Here is a 22,661-nt window from a genome sequence, read left to right as displayed (position 1 = left end):
CATGTTACAACACAAAAAAAGTTACAAACGGTTTAACGAGTTATCAAGTTTTACTAACTATTTTATAAATGCTCTATGTGGCCCTCCGCCTGCTGTATGGACAAGATCGAGATGATGGTTGAACTCGTCCCAAACGCCTCTCAAAGTGTCTTCTTCCACTGAAATCACCGCTGCCGTGATTCTGTTTTTGAGGTCATCCAGATTAGTCGCTAATGGTGGCACAAAACACCACGGGTCTTTGACGTATTCTAGATTTTTTTTAGATCTTTGACGTATCCCCACGAGAAAAAGTCGCAGGGTGTGGTGATGATGTCTGGGGGTGATCTTGGGGGCCAAGAGTGTAGCGCCAAGTCTTGGGGCACCGTGCGACCTATCCAACATTGAGGCAGTGTTGTCTTGCGAATGGCTGAGGCTAGGGGCTGTTTGTGCGCTGGGAGAGGCATCTAGCGGTGATTATTTTAAACTTTATCCCCCGCCCTTTCAAGTGGTAAGAGTTGCATTCATGGGCGGTTAGTGGTTGCAGAGATATAGCGATTTCAAATCGGGTCCATCATTTTGAAATACCTTGTACTCTAAAATGCTGACCCGACCTTCACAATACGATTGTATTAAAACATTATAGCAATGCATTGAGTAAAATTACATATTTACAGCGGTGGTAAATATTAAACATACAAAAATAGTGGGTAGTGCTTCGAAAAGTATTGTATATGCATCTTCCGGCATAATTATGAAGACAACCTAGACTGGATCAGCCCATTATCTCTCGGGGGTAGATACAATAAGTAACTGTGGGGAAGTCAACAGTGGTTGCCTTTATGGGTTTACTTGCCCCCGCCATAGTAATGTGGAATTTCCACCACGTGGCTCAGCGCTCTTAAATTGGAGATGAGCGCCGCCTAAATGCTCACTTTGGAAAATATTATTTTTGAGATCAGAACGCATCAGTACAAATACAATATTACAGTAGAGTACACATTACAGCAGTACATAGAGAAGTCACAATCATTCATTCTTATTTTATCCAGGCGAGATTACAGTATTTAACCCATGCAACCTATCTTGGCCATTGAGATCAGTAACTAGGGATGTGAAACCGTACGATTTGGGCTGAGTGTTGACCCTTCAACAACAGCCTTGTGCCATTGTATTTTTTTATATAAAGGCATTCATAATCATTTTAGTTATATATTTTGAAAAGTAATGTCCGTTTGTGTTGACCTTGCAACCACAGCCTTCTGATTATTAGATGTTTGGCTATTTTATCATTCATTCATCATTTTCGATTTCCACCACGTGACTTGGAGCTCTTAAACAGGAGATGAGCGCCGCCTAAATGCTCACTTTAGAAAATATTATTTTTGAGATCAGAACGCATCAGTACCAATGCAAAATTACAGTAGAGTACACATTACCGCAGTACATAGAGAAGTCACAATGTTCTTAAAATAGTATATTACTGTACTGAGGGCTATACGGTGTACGTATGGAGAGGTTTTGGTTTATAAATTTGGGGAATTTTTGGAAATTTGAGACGTTACACCAGCTTTTATAAGGTACCCTTCGAGCAAACTTTACGGAATTATAATCACAGTTAAATATAATGTGAAAAAACCTAAACAAATTAAGTTGATCCCTGCAATCAGCCGCAGCCTATTAAGCAGAAGGTAATGTTACATCCATTATTGGTGAAGTGCATAAGCCAACTTTCTACTCTGTAATCTAATGCTTTAATAATTAATTTGTCATCAGTAATCTGTAAGAAAACTAGTCATTATAGCGTTGGAATCTATCTTATATAATGTAGTCCAAGGCTTATTTTAGATATATTTTTCACTGCATACGTTAACACTAGTCTTTAATAAGGGCCAAATATACTATTATATATATTTTTAATTGCAATGAGTGCATGGGGAGAGGTGCACGATTGGAATTTCACTCAAAGAGAAACACGTGGACATTAAATTGACACTTAATTCCAACTATCGTACTGCAAATGGGCTTGGGGCAGCAGTTTACAACGTGGGAAATGAGCGATGGATTTCCCGGTGGTCGAGACTCATTCGGGAGTGGCAGCCAAAGGACGGAAACCAACGCTGGATGAGATAACGTCGTCCTCCGTCCTCTGCACAGATGGAGTGGTGCCGTCAGCTCGTGCACAGATGCAAGGCGGACTGGTGACATAACAGGACCCGGGCCGACCGTGAGAGAACAAAACGGACCGGAGAAAACAAAACGGATCAGAGAGGACAAAACGGATTGGAGAGTCCACGAATCCAGCGGTGGAGAGAGCATGGCCGGCGACGAATAAACAACCCGCGAGGTAGGAGGACCTCGCAGAGCTTGGCTTGGTGACGTTAAGAGATCGCATGCCTGTGTACCCCTTATTACAGACCAATTCAGACCTTATTGGTCACCCCCGTGCCCCCTATAAATCTCAAAGTTCATCCTACAAATTCCCATCACAAGGGAGAAACACAAACAGACACAAATACAACATGTTTTTGCCCGTATTGAAACGGCTGTATCGCCTTATGGACCTGTTAACTCAATTTCCCTGTACAAGAATGCGGGGTATAACCCGCTTGGGTTGCCACGGTATGAGATTGGTGCCAGCAAGATGTGGCCCTGCTTGGGCACATTGACACAAGACGGAGGAGAGTGGCCACACAAATGACGATATGTGCAGTGGACGCCTAACTCGGGGCTTATCTGCCTTGTCTTTTTTGTGTGCAAGTAAAGAATAATAAGAATAAGAATGGATCGTGACGACGACGACGATGATGAAGAACCCAAGCCAACCCTGCAGAAAAAGGCACGGCAGCAAAACAAATTGCTTCGTATGAAAAATAAGAATAGGTTTTACCCTTTCTGGCAATAAAACAGGTGTTAAGTTATTCTTTTATATTTCTATTATTTTATTGTTTCCCTTCTACGTGACTTTACCGAAAGAACCAAGAATATGAATCCCTGCAGTCACGAAAGCTTTAAATCAAAAGGTGTTAAGATGTTCAAACATAAAATAGAAACCCATTGCAAGGAATGAAGTTCGCATTATAAACCACACGTACTTGTGGTGAACATGCAAACAAACATGCTCTGATAATGTATACACATTGTCTTTGAAACCGATCTTTAGATTATCGCTAGTATCAGACCAGAGAACGTCAAAAGGCGAACAGTACAAAGACAATGCCACTATCAGAGCATGTATAGCTCGGGTTGAGCAGCTACAAAATTGAAACCTTTTTTTCCCAGCATGAAAAAATATTTGGTGTTTAAACATCTTACCACAAATGTTTCATTGCGAGAACGGGTAAACACCTATTCTTATTTTTTTCATAAATTGCTTCGTGCCCGGTAAAGTCTATCTCATGAATGCAAAGTTTATTTTGCTTATACTGGGAGTTTTTTTTGTTTGTTCGTTAAAGAAAAGGCGATCTGTAAACTTCTGAAAGTATAAACCAAAAAAATCCTCTGACCTGGAAGCAGAGAATTCAAATGCCCCGAAGCTTTGCAACGCAGGAATCGATTCCCGATTGAACGGCAGATTTATATCGATTCCATATTTCCAGTGGAAGTGCTTCCATTATTAATTACGACATTCGAGCGGCGATTCACGCGAGCCCCTTTATCCAGTCGCACGTTTGAAAATTTTACAATTATTTGTTATAGGGCTTTTTTTTGTAGAATATGCATTTTTGTAAATCGGCTCTCGGTATGCGGTTCGGTTTAAGGTATGAATCATAGTCGATTATCGAGCGGTAAAGTATTTCGTAGGAATCGATTCGGCGGACGGGCGCGTGTTAAAAAAAAAGGCGGGAAGCGGCGAAGTTCCTCATCCAGCAGCGGATTGACCACCGTTAATAATTATGAAGATGCTTAAAACACTTGCGGAAGCCTGCCCCTCGCAATGTAAATGGAATCCTGAATAAATCGCCAAATTATTCTTGACATGTCTTCGAGTGCGGGGTCCGTCGCCATATGATACGAGGTAAACTTTAGCGCGACTTTTCTTTTGTTAATGAGGATTTCTTGCAACGGAGACCCGAGTAATCCACAATAAAAAAAAACACACCGATAAAGACAATGCGGGGGGGAGATACGTGGAGGTGAGAAATGGGTCCGTGTGTTCTCAAGGCAATGCTAGATGAGACCCTCGCTCGTGGGAGAAGCTATTTGACGACACCCCTCGCCAGACGTGGGTCACTGTGGGGTGGTAAAAGTGCTGGAGCACTACAAGTGCCTCCGCTTCGACAGCGGCGGCGTCGGCGGCTCTGTAGAAGCGGCGTCCTTTGCTAACTTCTGATTAGGAGGCGACAATCTCATTTCGCAGGCTTAGCACGAACTCTCCGTGCCGTTGAGTGGCCGAGCCGGCTCTCCCCCTCCGCATTGCTCTCCCATTCCCCGGCAGCAAGACATCCGTCAGCCACTGCATCTTCACAAGGCCTCACGCAGTGCGTCGAAGGTCGAGCAAACTCCGTATACAATTAAACACGATCGAGAAGTACTCTTTGGTTTTATTCGGTTAAGTCACGTAGGTAAAAAAAACACATTAAAATTAAATAAAAAATTAAAACACGACGTTTCGGAGCTTAAGCCCGAGGTGCCCAGAGCCTCGCCACTTGGTGCAGCGATTTTTTTTGCTGTGACTGTTTCCACCTGAAGACGGAAGCTTGTGTTGCCTCCGAAACGTGTTTTAATTTTTGTTCTTTTATTTAATTTGTTTTTTTTTACCTACGTGACTTAACCGAATAAAACCAAAGCGTGTGAATTCTTGCAGTCACGAAAGCTTCAAATCTAGAACGATCGAGAAGCTCTGCGATCGAACCGTCTATTTTTGATGCGCTGACAACTGCTGCCCACAAAAAACCCGCCCTGTTACGCAGGATGGTCGTCCATCCAAGCAAATGTGTCCCCAGGCTCGAACTTTTCACCGAGCTTTCGAGAGGGCACACATTCTGGCCAATTTTTGGGCGCAAACGAGCATCGAATTCTACAGGGTTCCCATACGTCCGGAATCAACAGTGGAAAATAACCAATTCGTATTTCCCTGGTCATTGGATAAGGACGTCTGTGGTATATGGCCAGCGAGAAGCCCCGATCTAACGCCACTATATTTTGATCTCTGGGGTGACTTGAAAGGCCACCGGTCAACGCGGAGAAAAGTCAGTGTTGAACATTTGCGGCAGCGCATTATTGACGCATGTAACAACACCGTTATCCCTGATTCCATTTACCGTGTGTTTGCTGACCGGGTATCTCGTCTGGAGTTGTGCATCAGGAACAATAGTGGACACATTGAGCACGTTGTGTGAATAAAGCGTTATTATTACCTTTTTTAGTTATTTTTCCTATGATTCCGGATGTATGGGACACCCTGTATAACGCAGACGTGAGATCGTGTGGCGTTTGAAAAGAAAGTTAAATCTGTAGTACATGTTGCATATAAATTACAGATACAGTACACGAGAGCATACATCAATCTGATCCTTTAATCCGGACGCGAAATCTGCAGTTAATGTTGAAAACTGCCCATACATTATGCAATTGAATACAGGTCCGAGAATGACCATACAGGGCTATTTGAAACTGTGTGTCCAGGGGTAATCATTTATTCTTATTTTATCCAGGCGAGATTGCACCATTTAACCCATGCAATCTAATTTGGCCACGGATCAGTAACTAGGGGTGGGAAACCTTACGTTTCGGCTGATTGTTGACCCTTCAACAACAGCCTTTTGCCATTGTAATTTTTCTTATGTAAAGGCATTTATAATAATTTTTAACTATATATTTTGAAAAGTAATGTCCGTTTGTGTTGACCCTGCAACCACAGCCTTCTGATTAATTATTAGATGGTTGGCTATTTTATCATTCATTATTTTCGATTATTAACTTTACTTCTGAATGATCACTTTGCTGTCTCCTGTAAATCGTTCATTGAATGTTTTATGTTTTTATTCTGAATCTGTACGTGTAAATCGATGTTTTCATTTAAAAAAATTGAGTGATGAATCAATGCTTTTTTTTTCAATGTCCCATGTCTAATCGGCACCAGTGATTCTGTCAAATTCGCTTCAATACGATGGGCCCATAAAACAACTTTGGTTACAGCCTGCTTTATCGAGTCTTAGAAGATGTGCAGTTTGTGGATTAATGCTGCACGATTAATTGGTGACGTACAGTGGGATGATGTATGAAGAAATATGTCATCTGTAGGAATTGCAGGTTAAACTTCACAGACTGAACCCAGTCTTTGGGATATGGGAGGGGTAAATGTGTTTCTATGTTGTTAAATTCCAACTCTCGCTGCGATCCTGTAGAAGCAACGCTGGGTGGCGCCTTATTCCCATTGTAGATCCTGAGCTAGTACAGTACTGTACAGAGTGGTCCTGATGTCTTGTGACTCGAAAATTAATTGACCCCTAACATATTTTTCATTTGCCTCTTAATTTTTGTTTTAAATAAAGCTTCCTAATAAAATATTAAGCTTTAGAGAATTAAATGGAGATCACAAGACATTTGTACCACCCTGTATTGTAGCTCGAATTCCACGTTTATGATGGTGGCCAGTTTACGTTTGTTGGCTTCTCACAAAGAGATGCTCAACATACACAATAAATATAAAATAATGACAAATAAAAACATCTCACATTTTGAAGGATTTTAGCCCAAAGTTCAGCTTAAAATGTAACAAAAATGGTAAACCATATAAATCAGGAATTCCTTGTAAAAGGTTTCAGTTTGGTGTTTCAACATCTCAACACCTGAGATATATACAGGGTTTTCATAATAAATTGATAGTAGATAAAACCAGCCAGTGGCAAATTCCGCAACAGGTAACTTTTTAAATTCCTATAATCTCGGAATTAAATGTGTGTTTTGCGGTTTTTCTGTTTAATTTTTGTAAAAATTGTTACTTATTAACTTTGTACCCAGTGGTGTTGACAAGAATCAATTATCAAAGTTAATGATACACACTGAAAAGACAGCTGATAAGTAAAAGAGCCAAGCTCCATTGGAAGTCTATAGTGACCAGTCATTTTCTTGCCTAGATATTTTATACAAGTGCGTTACTTGGCTGGGTGCAGGTAAACAGTAGCCGTTCAACATGAGAACAGATTGCTTAATAGTTTTTTTGTTATTACTGGATTGGAGTCTCACTCGGAGCCGTGCCAGCATCACCACAGTTTAAACACTCGCACACAGATAATAAATTCGAGATTTTGCCTCCCGGTGCAGTGTTCTTTAGATGGAAGCTTTAAATGCTGTGAACAGAATGTGAAGGAGGACCATTGTGTGGGTGGAAGGCACCTGGCAAGGGCTAGGTTGCCTTGAAAGACACTGGGAAATGTCAGTCGATAAGGTATATTACAATACAGCAGTACTATTTGTATACTTTATGTATACTGCACGTACAGCCCTTTTGCCAATGTACTGTTGGATGAGGGCCTCCCCACACCGTGTGGGTCATGGACATGATTTGCAGGATGGTATAGGCAGGGAGTCATAGACGCGGGAGTATAGAAGTGCAGCACAATTGATTTTACTTCACTGTCATCTGCTGCCCACGAACTAGTCTTACTATGTGTCGTTTTTTTTTATAAACACAAAATTACGTTCCACAAGGTGTTCAGATGTATTGTGACCCCACTTAATTAATAATGTAAAATTTCATACGTATATTTTAAGTAAGGTTTACTAAAAACATAAATGAATATGCAAATGAAACAAATGTTCGGGGTCAGTTAATTGGGGGTTATAAGACATCTGGACCATCCTGTATACTCTATAGTACATAACAGAGAGTCTGCTGTATTGTCAAGTGGCTAAACTCTTAGATTCGTCCTGATTTAAGATGGTATATACAGGATGGGGCAGTAAAAAAACATTTGAGAAAAGCATACCACATACAGTAGTGCATTGTTAAAGTTAATGAAAATAACATACAGTATATTTACAATAAATGTATTACTATTCATCAACTTGTATCTATTACTCTTGGCCTACGACCAACTGACACGAAATGCACCTGGTCTCATCAGATCTAAGAACATAAGCAGGGTCTGACCCTGGGTAGTGCTAGGATGAGTGACCACCACAATGCGCAAACGACAGGTGAAATAAATAGGCTTTGTGGACAGCAGAGGGGAGTGCAGCAAAATCCATGGATATTCTGCACCCCCCCCCCTCTCCACCATCATCCCACACTGACCAGCATTGCGAAATATGGTCAAATACCACCCTCATCCGCACGGGTTGGGAAGGTCCCCCATCCAGCAGTAGATTGACAAAACGGCCTGTACATGTACTCTTCAAAATCAATGCATTATAATACTTTAAAAAAACACATTTGTATAACAAAAATAACAGTGCTTCAGACTGAACTGGGCATTCTTTCGATTATTACGTCTTTTATGTGTTCTTGACACGTTTTAACCACCTCCAGTATGTGTAAATTGTGTAAGTACGTTACTACGAAGCAGTGCATTTTGTTGAGATGAATTCAACATTATGCGCACCCACCCACTCAGTGAGCAACGTGTTTGAACCATTGCAATGCTTTTTTATCATCTCAGCTTAAAGGAGAATGGTAATGATGGCTTGCCAGATTTTTTTTTCATTGTATGAACATCCTCCTGCTGCCTACGCATGACATTTAATGTTGACAACACCCGCCATCTAATCTATCCGTTATAAACATGCTTTTGAACAAATCCTTGGCAAAGCCTAATTAAGAGGAGAGGAGGCAGTGCAGTATTTGTGAATACTAATGGTGATGAGCCTCCAGTGCCATCTGGAGTCACCCATCTGCAAGTTTATGAAATCGGAAACATTAATTTTAGAGAACCTTGTAGTAACAACTGCTTTCCAGGCAGATAATTTAGGTATATACTATGAAGCACATTTATCCCATAATAAGATGTAGATTTATATAGGCACGTCTTAAATACAGCAAATTATTATGCTGAATTTAAAGCAATTCTAAATACTGCAATAGTATGAATGCATTTTAATTCAGAATCAGAATATTTATATTTGAGGAATCTGATGAGCTCTAAAGCTCTTTTTCACAGACGTCCATTAGATGCAAGAAATCTGGTTTTAATAACACGCATGCTTAAAACCAATGTAATACAAAATTATGATAAGACTACCAGTACATTGGTTTAGTTCCATCTTAGAAACCATACTTTGAATTCACTATTTAAATGTATTTGATTCTAGATGAGCAACACTTGTAAAAATGTAAAGCAATGTAAATGTGGGTGTAAAATATTTACTTTACAATTATCACTGAGACACAAACCTGCCATAACATTACTCCTCTGAAAAATGCAACTTTCAACGGTTACCTCCATAAACCTCCTGACACAATAGAGTACAATTTGAATTTATCATCACCATCAGCTATGATCAATCCACTGCTGGATTAAGGCCTCCCCAAGTCATCACCATCTGTCATAGTCTTGCAATACAAGTATCTGTGAAGTGCCTGGACATGAGTTGATTTCATTGCTGCATGTCAATGTTGGATATACTCTCATGAATGTTCCCACCCCATTAGTTTCGACCACGACTCATCATTCCTTGCAGTGACGTAACCTGCCACAACCTACTTATTTTCTTAACATTCAATATGATGTATACAATTTGCGAGGGGTTGTTCACATATGGCAGCTGGGGCACAATTCAGAGTGGGAGTAACAGCCATCAGTGGGGAGTAAGACACAGGTACCAGACAAGATGGAGGCATTGGTGAAGCTGGCAATGCAGGGAGCCGGGTTGGGTAGGCAGTGAGATGTGAATTTGGTTTGCGGTGTATTGTGTATGAAAGAAGATGTGTTTTGGTTGTAGGTTATTTTAGTGATATTTATGTGACAGAACAAGCAATACAGAATTCCATAATGAGTTTCTTGACTTTCCCAGGGAAATGGGAGGTAAGTTTTTTTTTTGCCAGGTAAGGCCCACTGAGCTATATATCTCTTTTTCAGAAGCGACCTGGCCACAAATCACAGCTTATCAGAGTGGCTTATCATGTGGAAATGGATAGCAGCCAAATACATTAAAAGCATTGTTGATTATAAATTAGAAGGGACAAACCGAAGGATCTGGAGAAAAATCGAAACGACCATGGGGAGTACATGCAAACTCCAAATATGCAGGTGTCAGGGTCCGGATCGAATCCACGACCTGCTGTATACCAGCCAAAGTAGTTAACATCTCTCCACCGTGGCGCCCTCTTGTCAGCTGGGGGAGTAGTGGATGGAGCCAGAGGAATTTAGAAGACTGAAAAGAGTTTGAGGGCTCCCAGCACTGTTTACAAATCAGAGCAGAGTAAAAGTCTGATTTGGCTGTTATCAGTCAGAGGTCACTTTCATGTGAGCTTTCCAGGCCTGGTAATGGATTTCAAGGCAGGACGTTTCTATTGTTTTCTTAGTCTATGAGCTATATATTGTTTTGCTCACAAAGGGTGGATGTGTACCAGGGGGCCAATGAGGTTCTAGAAGAGGTACACATTAATCAGATTAAGAATATGTATTGACACTGGAGGAATCCGATGAGCTATAAGGGTCTTTTCCACAAATGTCCAGTAGAGGCGGGTCAACAACATGTCTTTGGAGGCATGAGATCATTTATAGCGGTAGACAATGTGGTATTGCAGTGCTCAATTAAAGGATTGTTGCATTGCATGAGGCAGGGATCAATATACAGAATGCAGAAGCAGAGACGGAAGTAAAGGAGATGGATGTATGGTGGGGCAAAAGGAGATTGGGACCTGTCAAGGAAGTGGCCTAGGAATGGAAAGTGACAATTTTACGATGTGTTGGTTCCTTAATGTGACAAGTGAAATGCTGGTAAAAGCAATGTCCTTGGGTTTGGGGATGACGAGGTGTGAGTGTGGTAATGGGAGTGAGTGGGATATAAGATTAGTTGGAAGAGATCTATGGATTCTGTGATTGACTGGGAGGTTGTTGTGCTGCAATCAGATGGATGTTCAGCATGAATATTGGATTCACTAGTAAATGATGACTGGAGACGCATAGAGACCTAAGGTCGAGGTTAGATCAGAAGGGCCACACGTCAAGTTTTAATTTGGCTTTGGTGGATAGTAGGTGACAGAGTGCTTGAGGTTGGGAGTAGAAGGTAGAGCTGGACATTGTTACTCTTGCACTATTACCCAATGGAAACAACTGTGGTGAGTGTAACTCTCAGCTGAAGTGGTTAGGTTACATCACTTGTGTGAGAAACCAGACGTTTGAGGTATCGATACGCAATGTGTATCTGACATGAAGTCAAATATTATCTCCTGTGTTGCTAAAATAGAAAGTCTAGCAGGAGGCAAGCCTATGATGCAATGAGCATTCCTATGTGTTATTGGCACAGCATAGATATATTTTGCCACTGGTATAAGCAGTGAGCTGACCAGATGCATAAGCACAATGTACTCACCAATGCACCACCACTCCCCCCCCCCCCCACCACATGTCAGGGCCCACATGTTCTGCGTCTCTTTGTGTCTGCCACCCTCTGTGTTTGTTTCTATGTGGCTTTGTGTACGTCTCTATGTTACTCTGTGTTTCTGTGTCTGCTCTCTGTGACATATCTCTCTTCTGGGTCTATGGCCGTCTGTCGCTCTCAGTGTCTCTTTAATTTTGGGCCATTCTACTCCTCATCCGTGCAGGCCATTGCTTGCTGTTAATACTGCTCAGGCAATGTGTTGAATTATAGCAGCATCAACATGTGTAGAGAGCATACCAAACTAAAATAAACATTCACGTTGTTGACTAGAATATAACACCAAAGTAGATAAAAAGACAATGTCTCCTCATATATCTGCCTATCCAAATAAAAAATAAAAGTATTATTTCCAATAACCCATCGATCGACCCCACGTCGTTCTTCTGGTAGTGAATAATTTCAGCAGCATTGATTCAGTACAAGCAAGCTTAGGACCAGTTTCAGCGTACAAGTGTTTCATCAGCAGTCAGGCAGGCTTGACTCAATGGTGGTGAACCGCCAGATGTTAAAGGCAATAAATGGTCCTCTCTGCTGAAATTGTTCTCTCCTAGAATGCCGTGCGGCATTTGAGTTGTGTAAAAATATCTATTTTTTTTAATCTGGAAGGACCGATATTTGAAGGAGACGTTGCTTTAAGCCGGGCTGTGGTGGCGCACGCCTGTAAATCCAGCACTGTGTGAAGGTAAGGGTTTGGTGGATTGCACAAATGTTGCAAAACTCTCTTCTCGTTGGGCGTTGAGGAGTTGTCCACACCAAGGCTTGCCAGGAGAAGGTAGTGCGGCCAACCTTTCATTTCACCCTCGCGAGTATGGGTTTTATCCAGGTGCTCCGGTTTTTCCTCCGACATGTAAAACCACTCATTAATGGGTCGATTACACTTTAATATATAGAGGACCGCAGATCTTGGGCAATTGAGCTTGGACAATTGATGGTGCGTTACGTAGCTTCCTTCCTACTTGTCTGTAGTTCGTTGCACATTTGAGTCGTTCCCTCTCTCTACGAGATTGAGCGAATACTTGCACGAGACAAGTTGACGTTATTATACAGTACTTTACAGTTTTTATTAATTATCCGTACAAAAATTAGCCAGACGTCGTCTTCGCCGCAAGCAGTATCTCACTTTCACCACTAGAGGCTAGCAAAGGCTAAATAATGTTTTATCCTTCACATCTGCTGTTGTTCGTTGATGGGGAGTCTCCAGTTTATTTTCAGAGGTTAGCTCGTCACATACTCTACATGGTAGATCATGAAGTCCTGGACATATCTTGCGAGTCATATGTCATTATAGTATCCAATTGCTGTTTCAAAACGTGTAAAATAAACAACGTGGAAAATGTTGATGTGAATTGAAAATAGAAGTTATGTTTTAAAGGAGTTAAACAAATACACTGTGGAGATTCAACTCATGTGCAGGTACTATAGACAGGTTGTTTGCATGTTTTCCCACAAATATGTGTGGTTCATGCAGACTTGATGTCTTGCAAAAGTTATCTATTTAGGGCTTGAACATCTTAACACCTGTTTTATTGCCAGAAAGGGTAAAACCTATTCCAAATTTTCATAATTTTGGATACTGGCAAATAGGTCCCATAGACATATAGACGAATTGTTACATCTCAGGAAATGTATGTACGTATATTTAACTTCTTTCGCATCGTACAGAGCCAACCGTGCTAATCGGAGGTGTAGGGGAAGTATAGGTTTAACCCTTTCTGGCAATAAAACAGGTGTTAAAATGTTAAAACATAAAACTGGAACCTTTTGCAGGGAATCATGTTTGCATTAACCACATATACTTGTGGTGAACATGCAGAAAAAACACATGCTCTGGTAGTATATGCATTATCTTTGAAACTGATTGGTCCACACCAGAGACAGCTTTCTCTAGAGCCTAGTCTCAAACAGTGTTCGACCAGAGGACGCCAAAAGGCGAACAGGGGAAGGACAACAAACTAAACACAAAAATCAGTTTTAAATACATAATTTTTTAATATAGATTATTTAAAAGTGCATAGCTCCGGTGGCTTTCTAATATTGGACGGAAGTGCGTTCGAAGATGGCCGCAGAAGCGCATCTGAAAGCGGGCAATGCAGTGATCGATAGTGATGGCTTTGGGAGGTCTTCATCCAGCATTGGATTGATCATGACTGATGATGAGTAAATATCAAGAGTACTATATATTGCAGTGCAATTGAAAAGTGAATAGATACCTTACATGCATTTCCATAAATATCACTAATTTTATTGTAATTACAACTATGTAAAAATAGAATTAACAATGTATATCCACTAATTTTATTGTAATTAAAACTATGTAAAAATAGAATTAACAATGCATATCCATTTCCTTGCTTGCACACCAATACCTGGTCTGACAGAACCTCCTGGGTAGAATGATTTAATGAAAATATAGACTCGTTTCGTGCTTTCAAATAAGCTCTGTGATGTTCATGTGCTGTTCCTGTAGAGTGCGATGAATAATCATTACGAACATGCTGACATCGACGGCAACAACGGTCTGTAAAATGACAGTCCTTTTGGCTCTCCAGACCAACTTTTTTGTATTTACAAATACAGTGTTCCCAAATTTAATTTAAATTAGATATTGCTGTAATGCAATATCTAATTACACGCATAATGGTTGCTACATGTTCATTTGGTGAAAATATGAAGGTGTACTTGCAGGCATGGAACAAAGATTAATATGTAAGCTTTGTGCAGCAGGAAATATTATCATCGCTTGTGAACTCTCGATGTGTTTATTTATACTTTTATTTTAAATGGGTTTTACAAAAAAACACATGTACAATCAAAATATATACATTTTTCATATCGTAGTGAATGGTAGGGTGCTTGTACGATCGTTTTACAAAAACAACTTATTGGCATGGGTGTACAATATAAACAATCGAGAGACAGCTCTCACGTGGGGTAAAGTGTGAGTACTCCCACCTGTTCCAATATATCTGGCCAGGATGGAAGAGTAGGCCAAATATTCTCTAGAGGGGCTCTTTTGAGCTTCCTCAAGTGGAGGCCCTTTTGCCAGTAGTGGCGAGATGAAAACTAAAATTGTAAGAGCTGCACCCTTACCTTGTATTCAATACTGTAATGTCGAGGCAACAGTGGTGTATGACCAGCAGAAACAATGGCTCAGCATTTCACCATCAGCAGCAGCCGTGCTCAATCCACTGCTGTATTAATGTCTCCTCAAGCCATCACCATCTCTTGTGATACTGCAATTGAGTAAACCACCTATCACCCGTGCATGAGCAGATTTCATTGCACTATCTCCTCAGTGAGCAACACCTTAGAGGCGTTACTACTCGGGGCACCACGGTGGAGAGATGTTGCCTACTTCGCCTGGTATACAGGAGGTCGTGGGTTCGATTCCGACCCTGACGCCTGTATATTTGGAGTTTGCGTATTCTCCCCGTGGATTTTTTTTGTGGGTCCTCTGGGTTTTCCCTCCACATTTAGAAACATGCCTTTAGAGTATTTGGTGGCTATAAATTTACACATGATAAGCCACTTCGTTGAGCTATCATTTGTGGCCAGGTCGCTTCTGAAAAATAATTATATATAGCTCAGTGGGCCTTACCTGATTACATAAAAACAAAGTTTAGTTTAATACTTTATGCAGATGACTACCCTTTATTTAAACTAATTATTTGGTGATACTGCGTGATTGGCAGTGGTGAACAAGCACACATTAAAAACTCAACACATTTGTTAATAACACTATGGCCTTAAACGGAATAAATATATAAAAGGTGACGTTTCAGGCAAAGGCTCTTTATTCATGGCGCCTGTCCTATATTTAGTCTTAGGTTTCATATCACACAATCTTGCAAAATTATTGGCAGTGGTTAGAGTATTTAAAGAAAGTGTAAAGTCACATGGCATACCATTTAGGCCGGCAGTGTACTCTGTCAAACACACCCTATAACATAATCTATGTTATTTACAAGTCTCCTAATTTACACCCTGCACCCCACAGCTATCCACTTTCAGGATAGCAATAATTAAAATAACAAACAATGGGAGATGAGCTGCCTTTGCAGGTGGTGCTTCATAATTGAGACCCTATAACATCTGCTGCCAAAAAGGTTTCTTTTATTAGTACTTCTGCTTCCTCATAGTTATTAATCAGTGGGGAGTGATGGATGGTGGCATCAGATGTGATAATGCATATTCATCAGCTGCGTGCAATTGCACAGATCTTGCTTATGGTAATTTTGAGCATTTAAAATATGCGTTATAATGTTTGTCGTCTGTTGTGGTGCTGATATTGGAAAAGACGTGGGGTTTTTTTCATTTCAATTTTAATAAAGGATCACTTGTCTACTCTTGGCTTGTAGGATCAGTAATAAGTACGACACTTTATATTTTAAATCTACAATGCAGTCCTGTATTTGTAGCCAAATTGTGGTAAGGGTAAAAGGTCAGTCCTGCAATTGCTTGCACAGTACTAGAGGGAGCTCTCGAGTGTATTTGGCCTACTCTTCCATGCTAACCAGACGTGTTGGAAGAGGTGTAAATACCCACACTTTACCCCACCACACATCAACCTGCCGATCGACTAAATGTGGTGTTACCCATTTATACTGCGGCGTGGACGAAGATTGTGATTCAATAACCTTGCCGTTGTTTCAGCAGCCACGCCGGGAGGTGGAATCGAACTGTCCACCTCTGGATTGACCGTTGCACCTTGGCAGCTCCCAAATCGGTATACCCTGAATCAAACACACATGCTATATTACATTTAAACATATTCAAGTTGGTTACGATTGTAGTCTCCATTCTTTGTAGAGTACCACAATGCGATATAAACAATACGCCGTATCAGTTCTGTCCAATTTATATGGCACCTCTTGAACGAATACTTTCAGGGTTATGTGATATACACTGTGAGCAGGATTGTGAGGCTGCTGTCACTTGAAATTGTTTTCTGAATTCTGGGTGAATATTGTGGAGTAGCAACGGCATGATTGTTTGGTTGAGCATTCTTTTTTTTATTACCCTGATGAATTATATTCTTGGTTTTTACCGAAAAAAAAACAAGAATATGAAACCCTGCAGTCATGAAAGCTTTAAATCAAAATCTGATTAATTATGTTCAATTATAGCATAACAGAGCAACATATCATTGCACAGTGAAGCATTCTTTAAATATAAAAAAACCAATATCGCCCATTCTTTCTTTCTTAGCCATTAATGTTCAACTGCTGGGCTAAGGTTTTCCTTAATGTATTCCACTCTTCTCTTGCCACGTGCATCATTGCTCTCTTGTCACCTCCATCCATTGCACTCCTCCATTTCCACTTTCTCATTTTACATCTACCTCTCTTTTCTCTTGAACAGCCTCCATAATATTTTTTAGTTTTGCCCATCACTCCTCCCCAATTCCATTGCAGTCTTTCACTTTGTAAAATGACATCTGTTACCTCTATTATGTATCTTAATTTTAACTCTCAGATGTTAATTTCTGATGTTCCCTGCTCAATTACATTCCACGTGCTCTGTTTCTGAGTATACAGTACTTGTAACTCTGTTGCTTGTTGTTAAGTTAGAGACCAGATAATTATTGGTGAACGAAAATAACGTATTACACGCATTCGTAAATTGCCCTTCGTGAAGCTTTTCAATGACAAAAATCTTTGCAAGCACGAACGTCTCTCTTTAGATGTGAGATACTGTATTAATATTTTCAAACTACCTAGCATAAGTAATTTGAACATACAAAAGCACTTTGCTATAATTGTATTGCATTACTTTAAATTTTACAAATATTTCTAAAATACAAAAATAGGTTTATTTTATAATTCAGTAATAATACTAGATTGTTTTTTGTCATCTCTCTGAGACTATAATTATGATTTCAGTGCTTTCAGATGCCGGTCTGAAAGGTCACTAATGGAGTTGGGGTTCCAGTACGGATCAGGCCAGATGGCGTAAGATAAAGTTACAGGTTATTGGATTCGCAGCACAGTATCAGTGGGTCTAGCAGATGCTATTTAAGTGAAAATGACAACATTTGCTCTGGCAGACCCATTGGGGGCAGGGACAGTTACTGCAACAGCCCAATATATTACATGGACCATTCCCCATTTAACGCCTCTGGCAAACCACAGCAACTCTCAGGAGTGATCGGTGCTTAAATTCTCATTAAAAACTGCTGGTAGCAATCTTCCTTTTTCTTTGTACACTGTCCCCTCTCTATCTTTTTTCCTCTCTTGTGTGTCCCCCAGCTACTCTTCCACTTTATAACGCAACTTCGACCACTAAGGTACCCTCTCAAGGCAAAATACACAATGTCCTCTTTTTATATAATGATTGTACATTCTATTGTACAAAAATGCAGTCTACCCATTATAACTACTGTACAGTATATATGGCCTTCCATTAAACAATGATATGCTGGTTGATTAAACTGGCCATGTCTATTCGAGATTAATTTTAATATTGTCTATTAACAGGCCATTAAGACACAAAACCATTTCCAAATGAGTTGTTTAAGACATGAATCCAAAACCTGATTTCTGCAAATGTAAATACATGTTTAAATATCTAAAATCTTGACGATTGCAATAGAGAGAATGTCGTGTGTACATCCCATGTAGCCATCAAAACCATTATAATAGTGTAATATCAAAGTCACACCATTTAACCGAAAAGCTAATGTGCAGTACAAGTCAACCTAATTGCACTTCTGTCACAAGTTAATGCAGTCGATGCATTTACCAGCAGCTCATACGGTAATGGAATATCCGCCCCACCAAAAACTACAATTGCCCAAGCTCTAATGGCCGAGGATCCGTTCGAAAGTACTGTAATCAACGGTGAAGGGAGATCTGACGCGATGGCCACATCTGAAGCATGCACGCTGCCAGTGGACTATAATTGTGTGAAGAGGCACAGACGCTGCCGAGGGCTTTATATATATAAAAAAACGATGTTGGAAGCTGACCGTACAAGAGGTGGTGGGTCAAAGAGTTGTGAGGCTTTTTTACCATTAAATATGTAAAGTGAATGAGGTAAACGTTCATAACCACATTTATGCCCTGGAGATACAAGTGAAGAACTAAATCACGGTGGGTTGTTCCAGATACATTACGTTATCTTGGTGTGGTCGGGAACTGTTTTTTGCAGTTTTTTGCTTCCTTGCCCAAGCTTGTGAATTGATGTTCATATGCAATTTGAACTTATATACTTTATTACAATGTATTTATATATAGTGATTTACTCACCTTTCCATTATTTTCCAATCCTATGGCTTTTTGCAATTATTATTATAGCTTTCTGACCTGCCCCTACTGGACATGTATGAAAAAGAGCTTCACAGCTAAACGGATTTCTCCATGATAAATAAATATTCTGATTCTGTGTGAAAAGAAACAGAGAAAAAGTTGCACATTCCCATTGTACGAATGTACTGGATACCCGTAAGCTCGTTTTTGTAGTTTAATTCCTCGCTTTTTGGTATGTTAAAATTAGCCCTGTGCTCAAACAACTGTAGATGACATAAATAGTTTCACTCACTTGTACAGACATGCTATTTTGGAAGCTGAATGTGAATAATGCTTAGAGTCACACGCTTTGAATGACCACTCGCACGATGTTCCTTGGCTGCATCCTAATTCACTGCCATAGGCAAAGCACGTAGGCCGAGTGGTAATGCCTGCTGCATGCCACCCGCCGCTCTCCAAATACATTTCCGAAGAAAACAACACGGGGAAAAAAACATCATGAGCATTATAATATTGGTAATGGGTTGTGTCAATGCTGCATATATAAAGGTTTAGAAACAAAAGGGGCTCTTAAATGTTTTAAATGCCCATCAGAGGCTCTCTAAAGCTCCCCCTAGTGGAGGCCCCTCCCGCCAGAATTGGCTTTAGCAAGCAATTGCAGAGCTCTGTTTTGCTTCACCATAATGTGGCGCTCACGTTCCCTGCGCACATTCCAAATTTCTCCTGCACTGTATCCACGTTGCAGCCTGTGCCCCCCCCTCCACCCTCACTCACTGGGCTTGGGTTTGTTGTAATCCCTGCAAACTAACATATTGATTTGTCAAATGTGTGAACTCTGAAGTCATTCAATATTGAAGGTGTGCTTTTTTTTTCTTTAAAGCAGTTGAAAGTAAATGAACTTTGGAATAATAAAATATTTTGTAAGTATCCGTGGGGTGTACATTCTATTCTTGCGTATGGCAATATGCGTAGGCACTAAATGCCAATGTCGAGGAGTGCCAGCAACGAGAGAGGGCTTTAGGAGAGAGTTGGTGTAGTTTTGGTGTTCCTCCTCCATTGAAGGAGCGCAGACTACATACAGTGGTTTACTCTATGGTCAACAGTTTGGGTTGACATGACCACGATGGCACTGTGGCTCGTGTCTTTAGTTGTTTACCATTCATGAAGGAGATGTGCACAGTGGCCTGTTGACATTCTGATGCAGTGGACTGTTATCATCCGTATTTTCAAGGAATGTCAAAGCCAGGAGGTGCGATGTGTGGGTCTCAAATCACGTGTTTATTTCTGGTCGTCTGCGTCGATCCACTCAGTTCGCCAGTTAGGATCTGGATGAGATTCCAGGATGGCGACGGCACAATCCCAAAAGGGGGAATCTGGACTTGAGTCAGCGGCGAGATAACATTGCTGAGGCCTTGGTTGATGGGTAAGTTCTCTCTGGCAAGGAAACGTGTAAACTCCTTTGCATTTTGCAAGATTGTATAGATGTTAATGTTTCACAGACTTGCTGGATCATGAACTGGAATGCGCACCAATAATGAAGCAGGCGGAAGCCGGACGAGAGGAATTAAAGTCGTTCATCCGAATGCATGCCCCTGTGTGGTTTCAAAAACACCGGTCGTCCGCAGCAAGCATGGAGGAGTGTAACATCGTTGAAAGGGGGTGAATACAACAACACGACACACAATCTTGCATTTTGTCTAGCCCCCTCCAACTATCGCAGGGAGTTTGTACATCAAATAATAAGACTATACAATTTTAGGATGGCTGAGCCTTTGAGGGTAATCAGTCCCCCACCCCAATGTTATGAGGGTACTCCACACACTTAACGAACAATCTTAGGATCGAGCCACATTGTTTTTTTTTAAGGAGTTAACCTACAACCACAGACATTTACAAATGGCATCAGAAAAAAAACAACGTAAACAAATATAATGCATGCCAACGGTTAAGTTAAAAGCATAGTTACATTCAAAGCATTCTCGGATATTTTTGGATCACACAATTACAGATGGGAGTTAATGTCACGAAGTTTGCTGCAGTCCGCACTCAGTGTACACACGTGGCATTGTGTGCCCGTGCTTTTCAACACAGCAGCTACGTTGTGTTCTCTGTGGTGGGTACGCAGGAAGCAAAAAGGTCCTCCTCCCAGCACCAGCTCAACGATTCAAATGCCCTCGTCGTCTAAGCCACCCAGCTATTGGAGGAGAAGCCCTCTGAAAGGCCCTTTGTTCCTGGGACTTCAAATATACTAAACCTAAGCCAACTGCGAAATGAGATATCGCAGGCATAAAAGCGAGTTAGCGACAAATGAAAATCCCTAGGTGCAATTCTGGCATCTCCTGGCCTTTTGGCGTGCAAACATTGGCGTGCATGAAATGCTTGCACAGACATAGACTAAATTATATCACAAATTAATGGGCGTAGGTCCTTTGAGGTCTATTTAGCATTCCTCCTTGGCAATAACTTACATTCTGTGGATTTTAACTGTGCTCTATAGTATAAAAAAAAATCAGAATGGGTTTAATTCCCATGTGCTCATTGCCGCTATGCGGCTGTAGTGTACTTAAGTACATTGAAATTGTTCGTGAGATACTAATTTGTAAATAGTTTTATGTTTTTTTTTACAAATTACTGAATAAAAACATGACATTCTTGGCTTTGTAAATACTCCGCTGGTAAGGTTCCCCATCCTGAGAGTAAAATGTATCATTTACCATAAATAACGCAACACTTTTGATTCACATTCCATGCTGGAAACTAAATGTGCAAAATTCCAAACAGCATGGTGGTACTGATGATACAAATATTGACACCTGATTATAGTTATGGGCTGATTCTAAGTGTCTGTGAGGTTCATAAGAGTGACTTAGTTCAATGATTAATGTGATTTTATCTTAATCTTTTTTTACAATACATCCAATAATGCTTCGGACAACTGGGGAGTCAGGCTATTCTTAAGCCTGATTTAAGTGCAGTTTAATATTCACACCACTCCTTGATTCAATATAAACCTTACACTGACCTAAAAGTCATACCCACCCTTACACAAAGTATTTAACATGACTACACTTTCTATTTAAATTATCCTAAATCATATTCAAATTTAAATAACAACGTACCTTCTTACGTATATGATATTACATGTGCTTAAAATATCATTTATTACTATAATAAGCCAAGAATGTCTGTCCCGCACGTGACGTCAATCCACGTCGACCAGCCCCCCTCATTAATAATCATGAAGAGGTGACGTCTTTCAAATGGACCCCCCCCCCCGCCATTAATAATAATTAGCGGGTGACGTCACTCCACATGGGGGGGGGGGGCGAGGCGCCTCCTCCCCCCTCCTCGGCGTCAACTGACAACCCTCACTACAAAGGCAGAACCCTCACGTCACGTGATCTCCGCAACGCTATTGAGACATCAAAGTAAAAAGGACGTCACGATGAACAAGGGATTATAACCTTAAAATTAAATAGGTCTGTGTCACCACGGCCTTACTAATTGCACACGTATTAATGCAATGAATATCACATCACGGTCTGCTTTTCGCTTGCAAGTTTCAGATGTACTGCAATACACCCGTCCTTGAACGGGAAAAAGGCTAGTGCATGATATTTAAATACAATAAGGGGTATCGGAGAGAGTGGTGGTGCACTTGTTCACACTGTGCTCTGATTCTGGAAACCTGAGCTTGAGTCCAGGATGTGGAGAACATCAGTATTGTCTAAACCTGTCCAGAGCTCTCCTCTTCCCTGCTGCTGAACCAAACCACATTGAGATGATGATAAAAAGGGACACAACCTCCATGACCAATTCTCAACGGGGAGGTCTTCATCCAGCAGTGGATTGACGAATGGTGGTAAATTAGACATTTTCTTAGCTCTT

At 40.7% G+C, this 22,661-nt stretch overlaps 1 long non-coding RNA gene across 1 annotated transcript; it reads left to right on the top strand.

Annotated features, from left to right (window-relative positions):
• Nucleotides 1-814: 814 nt before the first annotated feature.
• LOC142908976 (uncharacterized) lies at nt 815-21,425 on the top strand. Its single transcript, XR_012932046.1, has 2 exons — nt 815-2,323; nt 2,743-21,425. It is a non-coding gene; the product is annotated as an uncharacterized LOC142908976 (long non-coding RNA).
• The last annotated feature ends 1,236 nt before the right edge of the window (nt 21,426-22,661 follow it).

Source organism: Petromyzon marinus, chromosome 4 (genome assembly GCF_048934315.1).
Source record: "Petromyzon marinus isolate PM22_M1 ecotype Great Lakes invasive population chromosome 4, UKy_Petmar_22M1.pri1.0, whole genome shotgun sequence".
Taxonomy (NCBI): domain Eukaryota; kingdom Metazoa; phylum Chordata; class Hyperoartia; order Petromyzontiformes; family Petromyzontidae; genus Petromyzon; species Petromyzon marinus.
This window is presented reverse-complemented; position numbering and strand designations above follow the sequence as displayed.